Consider the following 17,151-nt stretch of genomic DNA (forward strand, 5'->3'; position numbering starts at 1 on the left):
GCGTCTTGATCTATCTCTATAGATCTTAATGCCTAATATATATGCAGCTTCACCGAGGTCCTTCATTGAAAAACTCTTATTCAAGTATCGCTTTATGCTATCCAGAAATTCTATATCATTTCCAATCAGCAATATGTCATCCACATATAATATCAGAAATGCTACTGAGCTCCCACTCACTTTCTTGTAAATACAGGCTTCTCCAAAAGTCCGTATAAAACCAACTGCTTTGATCACACTATCAAAGCGTTTATTCCAACTCCGAGAGGCTTGCACCGGTCCATAAATGGATCGCTGGAGCTTGCACACTTTGTTAGCTCCCTTTGGATCGATAAAACCTTCCGGTTGCATCATATACAACTCTTCTTCCAGAAATCCATTCAGGAATGCAGTTTTTACATCCATTTGCCAAATTTCATAATCATAAAATGCGGCAATTGCTAACATGATTCGGACAGACTTAAGCATTGCTATGGGTGAGAAGGTCTCATCGTAGTCAATCCCTTGAACTTGTCGAAAACCTTTCGCAACAAGTCGAGCTTTATAGATAGTAACATTACCATCAGCGTCAGTCTTCTTCTTGAAGATCCATTTATTTTCAATGGCTTGCCGACCATCGAGCAAGTCAACCAAAGTCCATACTTTGTTCTCATACATGGATCCCATCTCGGATTTCATGGCCTCAAGCCATTTTGCGGAATCTGGGCTCACCATCGCTTCTTCATAGTTCGTAGGTTCGTCATGGTCTAGTAATATAACCTCCAGAACAGGATTACCGTACCACTCTGGTGCGGATCTTAATCCGGTTGACCTACGAGGTTCAGTAATAACGTGATCTGAAGTTTCATGATCATTATCATCAACTTCCCCACTAATTGGCGTAGGTGTCGCAGAAACTGGTTTCTGTGATGATCTACTTTCCAATAAGGGAGCAGGTACAGTTACCTCATCAAGTTCTACTTTCCTCCCACTCACTTCTTTTGAGAGAAACTCCTTCTCTAGAAAGGATCCATTCTTAGCAACGAATGTCTTGCCTTCGGATCTGTGATAGAAGGTGTACCCAACAGTCTCCTTTGGGTATCCTATGAAGACACATTTCTCCGATTTAGGTTCGAGCTTATCAGGTTGAAGTTTCTTCACATAAGCATCGCAACCCCAAACTTTAAGATACGACAACTTTGGTTTCTTGCCAAACCATAGTTCATAAGGTGTCGTTTCAACGGATTTTGATGGTGCCCTATTTAGAGTGAATGCAGCCGTCTCTAAAGCATAACCCCAAGACGATAGCGGTAAATCAGTAAGAGACATCATAGATCGCACCATATATAGTAAAGTACGATTACGACGTTCGGACACACCATTACGCTATGGTGTTCCGCGTGGCGTGAGTTGCGAAACTATTCCGCATTGTTTCAAATGAACACCAAACTCATAACTCAAATATTCTCCTCCACGATCAGATCGTAGAAATTTTATTTTCTTGTTACGATGATTTTCAACTTCAGTCTGAAATTCTTTGAACTTTTCAAATGTTTCAGACTTATGTTTCATCAAGTAGATATACCCATATCTGCTCGAATCATCTGTGAAGGTGAGAAAATAAAGATATCCGCCATGAGCCTCAATATTCATCGGACCACATACATCTGTATGTATGATTTCCAATAAATCTGTTGCTCTCTCCATAGTTTCGGAGAACGGTGTTTTAGTCATCTTGCCCATGAGGCACGGTTCGCAAGTACCAAGTGATTCATAATCAAGTGATTCCAAAAGTCCATCAGTATGGAGTTTCTTCATGCGCTTTACACCGATATGACCTAAACGGCAGTGCCACAAATAAGTTGCACTATCATTATCAACTCTGCATCTTTTGGCTTCGACATTATGAATATGTGTGTCACTACTATCGAGATTCATTAAAAATAGACCACTCTTCAAGGGTGCATGACCATAAAAGATATTATTCATATAAATAGAACAACCATTATTCTCTGATTTAAATGAATAACCGTCTCGCATCAAACATGATCCAGATATAATGTTCATGCTTAACGCTGGCACCAAATAACAATTATTTAGGTCTAAAACTAATCCCGAAGGTAGATGTAGAGGTAGCGTGCCGACGGCGATCACATCGACTTTGGAACCATTTCCCACGCGCATCGTCGGCTCGTCCTTAGCCAATCTTCGCTTAATCCGTAGCCCCTGTTTCGAGTTGCAAATATTAGCAACAGAACCAGTATCAAATACCCAGGTGCTACTGCGAGCATTAGTAAGGTACACATCAATAACATGTATATCACATATACCTTTGTTAACCTTGCCATCCTTCTTATCCGCCAAATACTTGAGGCAGTTCCGCTTCCAGTGACCAGTCTGCTTGCAGTAGAAGCACTCAGTTTCAGGCTTAGGTCCAGACTTGGGTTTCTTCTCCTGAACAGCAACTTGTTTGCTGTTCTTCTTGAAGTTCCCCTTGTTCTTCCCTTTGCCCTTTTTCTTGAAACTAGTGGTCTTACTAACCATCAACACTTGATGCTCCTTTTTGATTTCTACCTCCGCTGCCTTTAGCATTGCGAAGAGCTCGGGAATTGTCTTATCCATCCCTTGCATGTTATAGTTCATCACGAAGCTCTTGTAGCTTGGTGGCAGTGATTGAAGAATTCTGTGAATGACACTATCATCCGGAAGATTAACTCCCAGTTGAATCAAGTGATTATTATACCGAGACATTTTGAGTATATGCTCACTGACAGAACTATTCTCTTCCATCTTGCAGCTGTAGAACTTATTGGAGACTTCATATCTCTCAATCCGGGCATTTTCTTGAAATATTAACTTCAACTCCTGGAACATCTCATATGCTCCATGACGTTCAAAACGTCGTTGAAGTCCCGGTTCTAAGCCGTAAAGCATGGCACATTGAACTATCGAGTAGTCATCAGCTTTGCTCTGCCATATGTTCATAACTTCTGGTGTTGCTCTTGCAGGAGGCCTGGCACCTAGCGGTGCTTCCAGGACGTAATTCTTCTGTGCAGCAATGAGGATAATCCTCAAGTTACGGACCCAGTCCGTGTAATTGCTACCATCATCTTTCAACTTTGCTTTCTCAAGGAACGCATTAAAATTCAACGGAACAACAACACGGGCCATTTATCTACAATTAACATAGACAAGCAAGATACTATCAGGTACTAAGTTCATGATAAATTCAAGTTCAATTAATCATATTACTTAAGAACTCCCACTTAGATAGACATCCCTCTAATCATCTAAGTGATTACGTGATCCAAATCAACTAAACCATGTCCGATCATCACGTGAGATGGAGTAGTTTCAATGGTGAACATCACTATGTTGATCATATCTACTCTATGATTCACGCTCGACCTTTTGGTCTCCGTGTTCCGAGGCCATATCTGCATATGCTAGGCTCGTCAAGTTTAACCTGAGTATTCCGCATGTGCAACTGTTTTGCACCCGTTGTATTTGAACGTAGAGCCTATCACACCCGATCATCACGTGGTGTCTCAGCACGAAGAACTTTCGCAACGGTGCATACTCAGGGAGAACCCTTTTATCTTGAAATTTTAGTGAGAGATCATCTTATAATGCTACCGTCAATCAAAGCAAGATAAGATGCATAAAAGATTAACATCACATGCAATCAATATAAGTGATATGATATGGCCATCATCATCTTGTGCTTGTGATCTCCATCTCCGAAGCACCGTCATGATCACCATCGTCACCGGTGCGACACCTTGATCTCCATCGTAGTATCGTTGTCGTCTCGCCAACTTATTGCTTTTACGACTATCGCTACCGCTTAGTGATAAAGTAAAACAATTACATGGCGATTGCATTGCATACAATAAAGCGACAACCATATGGCTCCTGCCAGTTGCCGATAACTCGGTTACAAAACATGATCATCTCATACAATAAAATATAGCATCATGTCTTGACCGTATCACATCACAACATGCCCTGCAAAAACAAGTTAGACGTCCTCTACTTTGTTGTTGCAAGTTTTACGTGGCTGCTATGGGCTTAGCAAGAACCGTTCTTACCTACGCATCAAAACCACAACAATAGTTTGTCAAGTTGGTGCTGTTTTAACCTTCGCAAGGACAGGGCGTAGCCACACTCGGTTCAACTAAAGTGAGAGAGACAGACACCCGCCAGTCACCTTTAAGCAACGAGTGCTCGCAACGGTGAAACCAGTCTCGCGTAAGCGTACGCGTAATGTCGGTCCGGGCCGCTTCATCTCATAATACCGCCGAACCAAAGTATGACATGCTGGTAAGCAGTATGACTTATATCGCCCACAACTCACTTGTGTTCTACTCGTGCATAGCATCAACGCATAAAACCAGGCTCGGATGCCACTGTTGGGGAACGTAGTAATTTCAAAAAAAATCCGACGCACACGCAAGATCATGGTGATGCATAGCAACGAGAGGGGAGAGTGTTGTCCAAGTACCCTCGTAGACCGAAAGCGGAAGCGTTAACACAACGCGGTTGATGTAGTCGTACGTCTTCACGATCCGACCGATCAAGTACCGAACGCACGGCACCTCCGAGTTCAGCACACGTTCAGCTCGATGACGTCCCTCGAACTCCAATCTAGCCGAGTGTTGAGAGAGTTTCGTCAGCACGACGGCGTGGTGACGATGATGATGTTCTACCGACGCAGGGCTTCGCCTAAGCTCCGCTACGATATTATCGAGGTGTAATATGGTGGAGGGGGGCACCTCACACGGCTAAAATATCGTATATCAATTGTGTGTCTAGAGGTGCCCCCTGCCCCCGTATATAAAGGAGCAAGGGGGAGGCCGCCGGCCTAGGAGGTGTGGCGCGCCAGGAGGAGTCCTACTCCTACCGGGAGTAGGACTCCCCCCTTTCCTTGTTGGACTAGGAGTGGAAGAGGGGAAGACGTGGAGGGGAGGAAGGAAGGGGGCGCCGCCCCCCCCTCTCCTTGTCCTATTCGGACTGGGGGGGAAGGGGGGCGCGGCCCTACCCTAGCCTCCTCTCCTCTCTTCCACCTAGGCCCACTAAGGCCCATTAAGTTACCGGGGGGTTCCGGTAACCTCCCGGTACTTCGGAAAAATCCCGATTTCACCCGGAACACTTCCGATGTCCAAACATAGGCTTCCAATATATCAATCTTTATGTCTCGACCATTTCGAGACTCCTCGTCATGTCCGTGATCACATCCGGGACTCCGAACAACCTTCGGTACATCAAAACATATAAACTCATAATATAACTGTCATCGTAACTTTAAGCGTGCGGACCCTACGGGTTCGAGAACTATGTACACATGACCGAGACACCTCTCCGGTCAATAACCAATAGCGGAACCTGGATGCTCATATTGGTTCCCACATATTCTATGAAGATCTTTATCGGTCAGACCGCATAACAACATACGTTGTTCCCTTTGTCATCGGTATGTTACTTGCCCGAGATTCGATCGTCGGTATCTCGATACCTAGTTCAATCTCGTTACCTAGCTCAAAGGGATCATAAGATTGTTCATGCTAGAAACTTCCGTGTGCAGCCACAAGCTATTATGGGCTCTAGCATAGTTGAGTATGTTGCATGACCTCTTTCAGTGGTAGGCTAGCAGATGTAGGGTAAAGTAGGTGTAACTGTCTACACAGAGTAAAGAGTTAATGCTTCTGAAAGACTGTGTCTCGGTCATCCGTTTATCAAACATCATGTAGTGCGAGAAATCCAACGGAGGAGATCGAGTCTTGTGGGGAAGAGTGCGCAAACCTCTACAGAGTGTACAAACTAATCATGGTTAGCCGTGTCCCCGGTTATGGACAACTTGAGTATCTGGTTCTTGGATTATCATGTTGATATGGGGGTACCATTCTCAATGTTTATCAACTACCATGATAGTTAAATAAAATATATTCCTTTGATGTAGGGAAAAATTGGCTTTTCACAAAAACATTATAACATAGAGCCTCCACCAGCCATATATGCATGTAGTGATAGCATTTATTCTGTTCATTGCTCTACTGTGTTATATTGCCAGCATATTCCATGTGCTGACCTATTTCGGGCTGCAACATATCATGTTGCAGACTTTTCAGACGAAGAGTAAGGTGTGCTAGGTCGTTGTCGTGCACTAAGCTATGTTGTTGGAGTTGATGGACTCACTTTATCTTCCAAGCCTTCTGCTGTTATCTTATTTAAATGGCCTTAAGCCATATTATTGTAATAAGTTCTCTTTTGAGACATTCGATGTAATAAGTGTGTGATTGCACTCTGTTATTAATCTTTCAAGTACTGTGTGTGTCAGCGTTACCGATCCAGGGATAACACTTAAGCACAAAGATTTTACCGTTTGAGGTCATCCTTTGAGGGTGATCCCTCAAAGGATGTCAATTATAAATGCCTCCCCGAGATTTCGGTGCTCCTGGCTAGGCCAAATTCGCTTGGAAAATAGCGTTTCAGGAGGTTTTATCTTCGGCGGTAGAACGTCTGACTCAATTTTGCAGGGAATGACTGTGATTTGGTATATCCCATGAATGTTGCTTGTACATTATTGTTTCCTGACCTGTGAGTATTGAGTGCGGCAACCGGCAGGAGCCATATGGTTGTCCCATTACTGTATTAATGACCTACGTGTCAACATGAGAAGCCATGTAATGTAATTTACTTTCAGTAGCTCTTAGTTTGTAATAGCATAATATCTTATGTAACACTTGGTGGTTGACACCATGGCGTGGAGATGGAGATCACCACGAGGACAGCCATGCATGGAGATGAGGATCACCATGGGCAGTCCACGCACATGGAGATGGAGATCACCATGCGCTGTGAAAATGGGCTATACTATATCACACAGATATAAACTACCTGTGAAAGTTTATCCCTTTTATGCTCCCTTCTTTTGCATGGTAGATGTTTTAAGTAGGGTGGTCCCTCAAAGGATGTCAACTATAAATACCTCCCCGAGATTTCGGCGCTCCTGGCTAGGCCAAAATCCGCTTGGAAAATAGAGCTTCAGGAGGTTTTATTTTCGGCGGTAGAACTTCTGACTCATTTTTGCAGGGAATGACTTTGATTTGGTATAGCCCATGAATGTTGCTTGTACATTATTGTTTCATGACCTGCGAGTCAAGGGTGCAGCAACCGGCAGGAGCCATATGGTTGTCCCATTATTGTATTAATGACCTGCGTGTCAACATGAGAAGCCATGTAATGTAATTTCTTTTCAGTAGCTATTAGTTTGTAACAGCATAGTATCTTATGTAACACTTGGCGGTTCACACCATGGCGTGGAGATGGAGATCATCACCAGGACAACCATGCATGGAGAAGAAGATCACCATGGGCAGACCGCGCACGTGGAGATGGAGATCACCATGCACTGTGAAAAGGGGCTATACCATATCACACATATATAAACAGCCTGTGAAAGTTTATCCCTTTTATGCACCGTTCTTTTGCATGGTAGATGTATTAAGTAGGGTGATCCCTCAAAGGATGTCAATTATAAATGCCTCCCCGAGAATTCGGCGCTCCTGGCCAGGCCAAAATCCGCTTGGAAAATAGAGTTTCAAGAGGTTTTATCTTCGGCGATAGAACGTCTGACCCATTTTTGCAGCGACTGACTGTGATTTGGTATAGCCCATGAATGTTGCTTGTACATTATTGTTTCATGACTTGCGAGTCATCGGTGCGGCAACCAGCAGGATCCATATGGTTGTCCCATTATTGTAGTAATGACCTACGTGTCAACATGAGAAGCCATGTAATGTAATTTACTTTCAGTAGCTACTAGTTTGTAATAGCATAGTATCTTATGTACCACTTGGTAGTAGACACCATGGCGTGTAGATGGAGATCACCACGAGGACAACCATGCATGGAGATGAAGATCACCATGGGCAGACCACGCACGTGGAGATGGAGATCATCATGCGCTGTGAAAAGGGGCTATACCATATCACACATATATAAACTGCCTGTGAAAGTTTATCCCTTTTATGCAGCCTTCTTTTGCTTGGTTGATGTTTTAAGTAGGGTGATCCCTCAAAGGATGTCAATTATAAATGTCTCCCTGTGATTTTGCCGCTCCTGGCTAGGCAAAAATCCGTTTGGAAAATAGAGTTTCAGGAGGTTTTATCTTCCGCGGTATAACTTCTGAGTCATTTTTGCAGGGAATGATTGTGATTTGGTATAGCCCATAAATGTTGCTTGTACATTATTGTTTCATGACCTGTGATTCATGAGTGCGGCAACCGGAAGGAGCCATATGGTTGTCCCATTATTGTGTTACTGACCTGCGTGTCAATATGAGAAGCCATGTAATGTAATTTACTTTCAGTAGCTACTAGTTTGTAATAGCATAGCATCTTATGTAACACTTGGCGGTTGACACCATGGCATGGAGATGAATATCACCACAAGGACAACCATGCATGGAGATGTAGATCACCATGGGCAGACCGCGCGCGTGGAGATGGAGATCACCATGCTATGTGAAAAGGGGCTATACCATATCACACATATATAAACTCCCTGTGAAAGTTAATACCTTTTATGCACCCTTCTTTTGCATGGTAGATGTTTTAAGTAGGGTGATCCATCAAAGGATGTCAATTATAAATGCCTCCCCGAGATTTCGGCGCTCCTGGCTAGGCGAAAATCCACTTGGAAAATAGAGTTTCAGGCAGTTTTATCTTCGGCGGTAGAACGTCTGACTCATTTTTGAAGTGGTTGACCATGATTTGGGAAATCCCGTGAATGTTGCTACATGGTTGTTTCATTACCTGCGAGTCATTACTGCGGAAACCGGCAGGAGCCATATGGTTGTCCCATCATTGTAGTAATGACCTGCATGTCAACATGAGAAGCCATGTAATGTAATTTACTTTCAGTAGCTATTAGTTTGTAATAGCATAGTATCTTATGTAACACTTGGCGGTGGACACCATGGTGTGGAGATGGAGATCACCACGAGGACAACCATGCATGGAGATGAGGATCACCATGGGCAGACCGCGCACGTGGAGATGGAGATCATGATGCGCTATGAAAAGGGGCTATACCATATCACACATATATAAACTGCCTGTGAAAGTTTATCCCTTTTATGCACCCTTCTTTTGCTTGGTAGATGTTTTAAGTAGGGTGATCCCTCAAAGGATGTCAATTATAAATGCCTCCCCGAGATTTCGGCGCTCCTGGCTCGGCCAAACTCCGCTTGGAAAATAGAGTTTCAGGAGGTTTATCTTCGGCGGTAGAACGTTTGACTCATTTTTGCAGGGAATGACTGTGATTTGGTATAGCCCATGAATGTTGCTTGTACATTATTGTTTCAAGACCTGCGAGTCATAAGTGCTGCAACCGGCAGGAGCCATATGGTTGTCCCATTATTGTATTAATGACCTGCGTGACAACATGAGAAGCCATGTAATGTAATTTACTTTCAGTAGCTACTAGTTTGTAATAGCATAGTATCTTATGTACCACTTGGTAGTTGACACCATGGCGTGGAGATGGAGATCACCACGAGGACAACCATGCATGGAGATGAAGATCACCATGGGCAGACCACGCACGTGGAGATGGAGATCATCATGCGCTGTGAAAAGGGGCTATACCATATCACACATATATAAACTGCCTGTGAAAGTTTATCCCTTTTATGCAGCCTTCTTTTGCTTGGTTGATGTTTTAAGTAGGGTTATCCCTCAAAGGATGTCAATTATAAATGTCTCCCTGAGATTTTGCCACTCCTGGCTAGGCAAAAATCCGTTTGGAAAATAGAGTTTCAGGAGGTTTTATCTTCGGCGGTATAACGTCTGAGTCATTTTTGCAGGGAACGACTGTGATTTGGTATAGCCCATGAATGTTGCTTGTACATTATTGTTTCATGACCTGTGATTCATTAGTGCGGCAACCGGCAGGAGCCATATGGTTGTCCCATTATTGTGTTACTGACCTGCGTGTCAATATGAGAAGCCATGTAATGTAATTTACTTTCAGTAGCTACTAGTTTGTAATAGCGTAGTATCTTATGTAACACTTGGCGGTTGACACCATGGCATGGAGATGGAGATCACCACAAGGACAACCATGCATGGAGATGTAGATCAGCATGGGCAGACCGCGCACGTGGAGATGGAGATCACCATGCTCTCTGAAAAGGGGCTATACCATATCACACATATATAAACTGCATGTGAAAGTTAATACCTTTGATGCACCCTTGTTTTGCATGGTAGATGTTTTAAGTAGGGTGATCCCTCAAAGGATGTCAATTATAAATGCCTCCCCGAGATTTCGGCGCTCCTGGCAAGGCCAAAATCCACATGGAAAATAGAGTTTCAGGAAGTTTTATCTTTGGGGGTAGAACGTCTGACTCATTTTTGCAGTGGTTGACCGTGATTTGGTAAATCCCATGAATGTTGCTTGTACACTGTTGTTTCATTACCTGCGAGTCATGAGTGCGGAAACCAGCAGGAGCCATATGGTTGTCCCATCATTGTAGTAATGACCTGCATGTCAACATGAGAAGCCATGTAATGTAATTTACTTTCAGTAGCTATTAGTTTGTAATAGCATAGTAACTTATGTAACACTTGGCGGTGGACACCATGGCGTGATCACCACGAGGACAACCATGCATGGAGATGAGGATCACCATGGGCAGACCGCGCACGTGGAGATGGAGATCATCATGCGCTGTGAAAAGGGGCTATACCATATCACACATATATAAACTTCCTGGGAAGGTTTATCCCGTTTATGCATCCTTCTTTTGCTTGGTAGATGTTTTAAGTAGGGTGATCCCTCAAAGGATGTCAATTATAAATGCCTCCCCAAGATTTCAGCGCTCCTGGCTAGGCCAAACTCCGCTTGGAAAATAGAGTTTCATGAGGTTTATCTTCGGCGGTAGAACGTCTGACTCATTTTTGCAGGGATTGACTGTGATTTTGTACATCCCATGAATGTAGCTTGTACATTATTGTTTCATGACCTGCGAGTCATGAGTGAGGCAACCGGCAGGAGCCATATTGTTGTCTCATTATTGTATTAATGACCTGTGTGTCAACATGAGAAGCCATGTAATGTAATTTACTTTCAGTAGCTATTAGTTTGTAATATCATAGTATCTTATGTAACACTTGGCGTTTGACACTATGGAGTGGAGATGCAGATCACCACGAGGAAAACCATGCATGGAGATGAAGATCACCATGGGCAGACCGCGCACATGGAGATGGAGATCACCATGCGATGTGAAAAGGGGCTATACCATATCATACATATATAAACTGCCTGTGAAAGTTTATCCCTTTTATGCACCCTTATTTTGCATGGTACATGTTTTAAGTAGGCTGATCCCTCAAAGGATGTAAATTATGAATCCCTCCTCGAGATTTCAGTGCTCCTGGCTAGGCCAAAATCCACTTGGAAAATAGAGTTTCAGGAGGTTTTATCTTCGGCGGTAGACGTCTGACTCATTTTTGCAGGGAATGACTGTGATTTGGTATAGCCCCTGAATGTTGCTTGAACATTATTGTTCCATGACCTGCAAATCATGAGTGCGGAAACTGGCAGGAGCCATATGGTTGTCCCATTGTTGTATTAATGACCCGCGTGTCAATATGAGAAGCCATGTAATGTAATTTTCTTTCAATAGCTATTAGTTTGTAATAGCATAGTATCTTATGTAACACTTGGCGGTTGACACCATGGCGTGGAGATGGAGAACACCACGAGGACAACCATGCGTGGATATGAAGATCACCATGGGCAGACCGTGCACGTGGAGATGGAGATCGTCATGCGCTGTGAAAAGGGGCTATACCATATCACACTGTCGGCGTTCTGGGAACGGGGGTCCCCAGACTTGCCTGCCTGCGGCCCACAGTGTGGCTAAGCCAGCAGGCCGTACGGCCCATCTTCATCAACAAGGCATCCAAGACCCTCGCGAGGGTCCAAGCCTCGCGAGGCTTACGACGCAGGACCTCCTCTGGAGTAGCCTAGCCAGGCAGGCTCACGAGGAGCAGAGATATCAAGGCGGGGAAAACCTCACGAGGCTCTCGTGACGTGAGCCATGACGAACGACACCAGGCGGGCGCCAGCGCGCGCAGCGTCCTTATTTTATCTTTGGTGCTAAGGAGGCCAGCGCAGGCGATGAGTACCGAGGCATCAGGCAAAGGTTGCTATATTGGTGCAACGAGACCAAGACCAGGTGGACGGCGAGACGGAGGTCATCGTGGGGCCCAAGACGGCGTCACCACCAGATCTTTTCGCAGGCGAAGACCGCTTTTGTCAGGATAGCTTGTACTGGCTATCCCCCTTCAAATTTGCCCACCGTTGTTGGCTCCCTTCCCGCTCGATATTTGGGAAGAGGACCAGGGCCTATATAAGTAGATCTAGCCACCATTGTAGGGGTATCTCATCCGAGCTAGAGGGCAATCTCATCTTAGCTCGATCCAACCCGATCGAGAGCCTACTCGCAAGAACACCTCAACCTCAGGAGGCTGTTCTTCCCTTGTACTGTTCATCATCAGCCCTAGAGGCAATCCACCACCACCACACTGGAGTAGGGTATTACACCACAATGGTGGCCCGAACCAGTATAAACCTCGTGTCTTTCTGTGTTGCGAGTTCGCCGAGTTCGTCCGCGAGACCTTAGTGAGCTAGGGCGTAGATTGGTAGGAGGGAAAGACTTCACGCGCACCCCAGTGTTCGAACCTTAAGGGTTTGCCGGAACCCCACATCCGACATTTGGCGCGCCAGGTAGGGGTGCGCCGGAGCTCCTCTCCACCAACCTGCGCCCCGTGCCGCCGTGCTTCGCCCCCATGGCGGGTGCCCCGCCATCCACCTTCGCGACCTACGTCGACAGCGGAGCATCTGGGTACCGAGCCCTAGCCCCCACCCTGCGCTGAGTGCGGTGGCCGACCAAGTTCAAGCCGGAGATGCCGCCGCGTTACGACGGCGCGGCAGACCCGGCACTGTTCCTGCTGGCGTACGAGGAGGCCGTCCTCGAAGCCGGAGGCGAAGACAAGATCATGGCCAACTGGTTCCCCATGGCCCTCGCCGGCGAACCGCGCGCCTGGCTGCTCAACCTCCCGGGATCCACGGTGGCATCCTGGGGGGAACTCCGCAACCTCTTCACCGTGCGCTATGCGGTGCAGGCGCACCACGCAGTCGTGGCACTGTTGGGTGGCTCTCAAGCACCGCCTTCAGATCGCCACGTCAAACCTTTCTTCCGTCAGATTGGGGCGGCCTCCAAGCGCCCGGGGGCTCCGCCGGGTTGGGCTGCGCCGCAGGCCGACCTCACCTTTGGCTCGGAAGACCACCCCGACTCCATCGCCGGCTCCGGCATGCTCCCAATGCTCTACACGCCCACCATCTGCAACGTGGCCGTCACCAAGACCCTTATCGACGGAGGTGCCGGCCTCAACTTGCTCTCCGTGGAAGCCTTCGGCCTTCTTCACGTGCCGCTCGAGCGGCTCAACCTCAGCAAGCCCTTTTCGGGAGTGGGTGGTGGAACTGCCCACTCTCTAGGGTAGATCTGCCTCCCTGTCACCTTCGGCACGCGCAACAACTACCGCACTGAGCTGGTGGACTTCGACATCGCCCGCATCGGTCTCCCATACAACGCCATCCTCGGGTATCCAGCTCTCGCTCAGTTCATGGCGGCGACTCACCCGTCCTACAACCTCATGAAGATGCCAGGGAGCAAGGGCGTCATCACCATCAAGGGGGACACTAAGGAGGCCGTGACGGCGCTCAGGCTCGCCTTCAAGACCGCGGCAACGACACAGCCAGCCGGCGGCGCTGCGCCTGAGGCCAAGGAGACCGCGCCCACCAAGAAGAAGCAGCTGTTCACCCAAGACAAGGCGGAGACCAAGCAGGTGTCGGTCAACGAGGACGGGCCTTCAGGAGCCACCTTCACCATAGGAACCGGCCTTGACCCGGGACAAGAAGAAGCTTTGCTGAGGTTTTTGCGCGCGAACAAGGATATATTCGCGTGGGAGCCCAATCAGCTGGTAGGGGTCCCGAGAGAGGTAATCCAGCATCATCTAAGGGTGTGCCCCAACGTACGCCCCATGAAGCAGCGAGCAAGACGGAAGTCCACTGAGAAGCAGGCCTTCATCGTCCAAGAGACACGCAAGCTGGAGGCGGCAGGTACCATCTGAGAAGTTCGACACCCCGAATGGCTGGCGAACCCCGTCGTAGTACCGAAGAAAGGCGGGAAGGAACGGATGTGCGTCGACTTCACCAACCTTAACAAAGCTTGCCCCCAAGATCCGTCCCCACTTCCACGCATCGATCAAATCGTCGACTCCACCGCTGAGTGCGACTTGCTATGTTTCCTTGATGCATTCTCATGATAGCACCAAATCAAGATGGCGGTGGAGGATGTGGAGAAGACAGCCTTCCTGACACCATGCGGGGTGTATTGCTACACCTGCATGCCCTTCGGGCTGCGCAACGCGGGCGCAACCTTTCAGCGGTTGATGCACATCACTTTGGGGCGGCAGCTCGGCAGAAACACAGAGGCCTACATTGATGACATAGTGGTCAAATCCCGCAAGGCGAGGACATTGATTCAAGACTTGGAAGAGACCTTTGAGAGCTTGCGCCAAGTGAACTTGAGGCTTAACCGGAGAAGTGCATGTTTGGCGTCCCCTCCGGCAAGTTACTAGGGTTCCTCGTATCCCACAGAGGGATCGAGGCAAACCCGGAGAAGATCAAGGCCATCGAAGACATGAGCCCACCACTGACCCTCAAGGAGATGCAAAAGCTAGCGGGGCGGGTGACCGCATTAGGGTGTTTCATCTCCAAGCTAGGCGAGCGCGCCTTACCCTTCTTTAAGCTCATGAAGAAGAAGGGCCCGTTCGAGTGGACCCTGGAGGCCGACCGGGCCTTCCAAGACCTCAAGAAGTACCTTACCAGCCCCCCGGTGATGGTGGCACCCCGGCCACTCGAGCCTCTGGTACTCTATCTTGCCGCCACCCCGTACTCCGCCAGCGCAGCACTGGTGGCGGTCAGGGAGGAACGCCAAGCCAAGGGCGCGCCGCGCCAAGCCGGGGCAGAAGTGGCGCAGGGTCAAGAGGATGCAGCAAAGGCATCGGCTGGGGAAGACAAAGCTCGGCAGGACAATGTCGCAGAAGCTCCTGAGGACGGCCGAGTTTCGAGAAACCCTCCACCTCAGGAGATGCACCAACCTCCGCAGGACCCCAGCCTCGATAGTGCGCTAGCCCACGTCGAACACACGGTGTACTTCGTCAGCACCGTGCTGAGAGACGCAAGAGCACGCTACCCCATGCCTCAGAAGCTCCTGCTCGCACTCTTGGTGGCCTCGCGCAAGCTGCGGCACTACTTCCAGGGGCACCCGATCAAGGTCGTCTCAGCTTACCCATTGGAGAGGGTACTCAGGAGCCCAAATTCGGCTGGAAGGGTCGCTGAGTGGAATATTGAGCTGCAAGCATTCCAGTTAGAGTTCAGCGCTACCAAGGTCATCAAGGGGGCTGCGCTCGCTAACTTTGTGGCAGAATGGATGGATGCCCCGACACTTGAGGAAGGGGAGGACCGGTCCACCTCCCCAGTGAGCGAGGCTCCAGACGGCTGGGTCATGTATTTTGACGGCGCTTTCGCACACCAGGGCGCGGGAGCCGGAGCGGTGCTCATCTCGCCCACCCAAGACAAGCTCTACTACACCGTGCAACTCTGCTTCCAGCACGGCGAGAAGGTCTCCAACAATATCGCAGAATACGAAGGCCTCATAGCTGGCCTGAAGGCTGCGACAGCTCTGGGGGTGAAGCGCCTTACCGTCAGAGGCGACTCGCAACTCCTCGTCAACTTCTCCAACAAGGTGTACGAGCCGAAGGACGAGCACATGGAGGCCTACCTCGCGGAAGTACACAAGATGGAAAAGCAGTTCTCAGGTCTCGAGCTGCTGCACGTGCCCCGGGGCACCAACAAAGAAGCCGACGACATCGCCAGGAGAGCATCCAAGCGGCTACCACAAGAGCTTGGTGTCTTCGAGGAGCGGATCTTCAAGCCATCAGCTACGCCACCCCTTTCAAGCACTACTCAACCTCGGGAGGAGCTCCCACAGCCTCCGGTCATGGGAGCCCCGGCCTGTGGCCCGACCTCAGGAGCTCGGCTGCTCTTGGCGCTCGAGCCCCAGGAGGAATGCTGGACCAAGGAATTCAAGGAGTACCTTACACGCGGGGCGCTACCAGAGAAGGAAGAGGACGCGGAGCGCGTAGCTCGGCAAGCCACGGCATACTGCATTCAAGACGGCGAGTTGTATAGGAAACGCCCGAACAACATCACGCTGCGTTGCATCTCCAGCGATCAAGGAAGGGAGCTGCTGACTGACATACACGGCGGGGACTGCGGGCATCACTCGTCGTCACGGACCGTCGTCGGCAAGGTGTTCTGAAGTGGATTCTATTGGCCTACAGCGCTCAACGACGCAGCCGAGCTGGTGAAGTCCTGCGAAGCTTGCCAATTCCATGCCAAGAAAATCCATCAGCCTGACCAGGGCCTCCAAACCATCCCTCTCACATGGACGTTCGCAGTCTGGGGGCTGGACATCTTAGGCCCGTTCCCACGGGCGCCAGGGGGCTATCGCTATCTCTACGTCGCCATCGACAAGTTCACCAAGTGGGCGGAAGTGGAAGCCATCCGTACCATCCCGGCCGGCTCTGCCGTCAAGTTCATAAGGGCCTCGTGAGCCGCTTCGGTGTCCTCAACCGCATCATCACAGATAACGGCTCACAGTTTACTAGTAACCTCTTCAAAACCTACTGTGCTAACCTTGGAACGCAGATCTGCTATGCTTCGGTGGCCCACCCCAGGAGCAATGGTCAGGCTGAGCGCGCCAACGCAGAGGTCCTGAGGGGCCTCAAGACCAGGACCTTCAAGAAGAAGCTGGAGGCCTGCGGCAGGGGCTGGCACGACGAGCTCCAGTCCGTGCTGTGGTCCATCCGCACCACCGCTACCAAGCCAACAGGCGAGACTCCATTCTTCCTCATCTACGGAGCCGAAGCAGTCCTCCCTCACGAGGTCAAGCATCGCTCCACGCGGGTCCTGGCCTTCAACGGAACGCAGCAGGACACCATGCGGGGGATGGATCTCGTGCTGGGGGAG

Source organism: Aegilops tauschii, chromosome 3 (assembly GCF_002575655.3).
Source record: "Aegilops tauschii subsp. strangulata cultivar AL8/78 chromosome 3, Aet v6.0, whole genome shotgun sequence".
Classification (NCBI taxonomy): Eukaryota; Viridiplantae; Streptophyta; class Magnoliopsida; order Poales; family Poaceae; genus Aegilops; species Aegilops tauschii.